The sequence below is a fragment of the Lolium rigidum genome, chromosome 7 (assembly GCF_022539505.1).
Source record: "Lolium rigidum isolate FL_2022 chromosome 7, APGP_CSIRO_Lrig_0.1, whole genome shotgun sequence".
Lineage (NCBI taxonomy): Eukaryota > Viridiplantae > Streptophyta > Magnoliopsida > Poales > Poaceae > Lolium > Lolium rigidum.
Window position 1 is genome coordinate 322,519,406 of NC_061514.1, and position 3,669 is coordinate 322,523,074.

Below are 3,669 nucleotides of genomic sequence, written 5' to 3' on the forward strand. Positions count from 1 at the left end.
GTCACCATCATACTATGAAGGAGGCATAGAACACATCAATACTATCATAGCAATAATTAACTTCATAATCTACAAGAGATTACAATCATAACCTACGCCAAGTACTACACGATGCACACACTGTCACCATTACACCGTGCAGGAGGAATAGACTACTTTAATAACATCACTAGAGTAGCACATAGAATAGTAGTGATACAAAACACATTGCAATCATAAAGAGATATAAATAAGCACTTCACTATGCTATCCATAACAGTGAATAAGTATTCTGCGAAATATAGCCTAAGAGACCCACACGGTGCACACACTGTCACCTTTACACACGTGGGACAAGGAGTCTCCGGAGATCACATAAGTAAAATTCACTTGACTAGCATAACGACATCTAGATTACAAGCATCATCATATAAATCTCAATCATGTAAGGCAGCTCATGAGATTATTGTATTGAAGTACATAGGGAGAGAGATTAACCACATAGCTACCGGTACAGCCCCTTAGCCTCGATGGAGAACTACTCCCTCCTCATGGGAGACAGCAGCGTTGATGGAGATGGCGGTGGAGATGGCAGCGGTGTCGATGGAGAAGCCTTCCAGGGGCACTTCCCCGTCCCGGCGGCGTGCCGGAACAGAGAGTTCTGTCCCCCAGATCTTGGCTTCGCGATGGCGGCGGCTCTGGAAGGTTTCTCATACCGTGGCTTTTCCGTATCGAAGATTTAGGTCAGGGACCTTTAAATAGGCGAAGAGGCGGAGTCGGAGGGCTGACGGGGCGACGACACAATAGGGGGGTGCCCCCCCTCTGGCCGCACCAGGGTGGCGTGTGGGGCCCCCAGGGCTCCCATCTGGTGGCTCTCGGGTGTTTTGGAAGCTTCGTGGGATTTTAAGACTCTGGGCGTTGATTTCGTCCAATTCCGAGAATATTTCCTTACTAGGATTTCCGAAACCAAAAAACAGCAGAAAACAGGAACTGGCACTTCGGCATCTCGTCAATAGGTTAGTTCCAGAAAAGCATAAAATCATCATAAAGTGTGAACAAAACATGTAGGTATTGTCATAAAACAAGCATGGAACTTAAGAAATTATCGATACGTCGGAGACGTATCAACGCTGAGGCCTCAAAAAAAAGCAACCGTCTACCTAGCCTCCGCGCAGTCCAGACCAAGCTGGAAGGGTAATCTTGCTAGCATAGATCTGAAGAAATCCACCAAAAATTGAGAGGGATTTGGGTGGGGGAGAGAGGTGGGGCGTCTGGTCGGGGAGAGGATAAGGAAGAAACAGAGAAGAAGAAATAAGGCTGGTCGGGTTGAGGTGGCTCGGGCGACACACATAAGTGGGTGTGTGGCGCCTATGGGAGCGGCGCCACACATTGATGTGGCACCGTTCCCATAAGCGGCACACAAAAGGGTTAGGCATGTGAAATATTTTGGCGGAAAAGTTGTTCTATGCTATAGTTTCGTCAAAAGGTTATTTTTGTCAAAATCGGCAATGTGGCTACTCATACCCGCTCCGCCATGTGCTCCTGACAAATCACGCATGGGCCAGGTCCACGTGAACCATGGCCTCGTGAAGAACATGGCCCGCACTCCAGCGAGCCACAACGCTCTCGCCGTCGGTTGGGGTGTACCGTGAACCACCGCCACAAACCGTGTGAGGAAAGTCCGATACCAAGGATCCGATGCTGACACAAAGTGGCCGCTTCTCTCGTGGTTTTGCCAACGTCTCTGAGCGATCCGATCGAAACCGTGTGATAGATTATTAAGTTTCAATTTTTACCCCCATGTACAAAATACTCAACTACATTTACTATATTTTACTCGGTCGCGTGCTATTAGCTAGTGACGCAATACATCATTGCATTAAACTACTTCGATCACCTTTTTACGCTGGCTCGGCAATTCAACCCTTCTAACCCTACATTACTAGAAACTCTCTTGTGTACATACATTTAAATTCTGACACGTAGACTGCGTGTAAGGGTTCTCCAAAGCAACGCCGCCAAGAAAGTAACAATGCATAAGCGATGTCATCACCATGTCTAACCACAAAAGTCAGAGCACGAGTTCTCACCCATGGAGAGGTCCGATCCAGGGGCGGGCCAACTTCAATTCAAAGGTATTTAAGCCAATAAGCATCGGAAAGTTTAACCTCTACTGATTTGTAAGCTCTCTAGTATCCTACCATTTTGTTATTTTGTGTCCTCTAAATATTCTAGATGTTGTCCTTTGATATGCTGAACAATTGGCACTTATATATGTTAAAACATTTTGGTATTCTATGAAGCTGTGATATTATGCTCAGGCTGGGTTATAACTTTTACATTTCTTTATAGTAATCATTGATGCTCATATAAAAAAAATGCACTAAAACTAGATTTTGTACTGCCGTTTTTTTTCTGTAAACTTCAAAATTTTGAATACACACTCTTCAAATCTTGGGCGTCCCATCTCCATACAATGCCTCTAACAAGAAACTGACTAGAAAACCTGCATCGACAGGTAAAGTCAATGAAGACGAGACCTAGGGTTTTCACATTGGAAACCGAGGCGTGAAGCTCAAAGGGCACCACCAAAATCTAAGCACCCACGCATGCCCCTAGATTATGTACTCTGAATAGATTCACATCTTGTTCTCTGTCGCGATGATGCACGCGGAGGGTTCACCTCACCGAGATCGACACGCCTTTTTCGATAAAGGATGCTTTATTACTTTGAAAAGCAATTACATTCAGCCTCTGCATAACCAGGATGCACACAACCATTTATGTGTCTCAAGTCAAAAGACGGGAAAACAAGGCGTAATACATATCGAAACGATTAATCATATAACGCCTAATGAGTGGGTGGAGCCTCAATCTGTAGACTATGCTGCCACCCATGTAGGGAAAAAATATCCCTCGTCGTAGTCTCCAACCATATACAGAGCTCCGTAAATAGATCTCGGTTCTCCACTCGCTAAAGAGGTAACCACAAACGGAGAATACATGTACATATGTAGATGACTTGCAAAAAGAAGCAATTTTTATCGTTAAAAATCTTGTCATTTCTACGTAGCCAAAGCACCCGGATAACTGCTAGCGCCTCCATCCTAAGAAGCAACTTAAACCTTGAATCGATATCATGAAACCAATTGCCAAAGACATTGGCCACACTAGTCGGAAGATACATGCTAGACTCTACTTGGATAACTAACCATATAGATCTCGCAAATTGGCACTGGAAGAATAGGTGTTTAATAGTTTCATCATGATGACAAAACCACACCGTATACTTCCGTGTCAATTCCGCTTAACAAGATTTTCTTGGTGAGGATAACTCCTCGACGAAAATACCATCCAATTTTTATTTTTATTTTTATTTTTAATGGTATCTTCATCTTCCAATTTTTTTTATTATTATCAACTGATATGTTAGAATGAAAATTGGCCTACATCAGCAATGTCTGTGACTACATCTGTCATTGTGGCTGGCTATATCTCAAAGATTGTTCGACCAGTCTGTCAAAGCGGCTATTTGGATCGCCTTAATACGTTGTACTCAATGCTTTCCTTACTCGGAGGGAACCCTTAGCCGTCCTCATCGCTATTCCGGCAAGTGAATCCCTAGGATTTACAACGGTAATATCGCGGGCGGCTCTCAACGGTAAAATCATGTGAACGTACACACGCGAG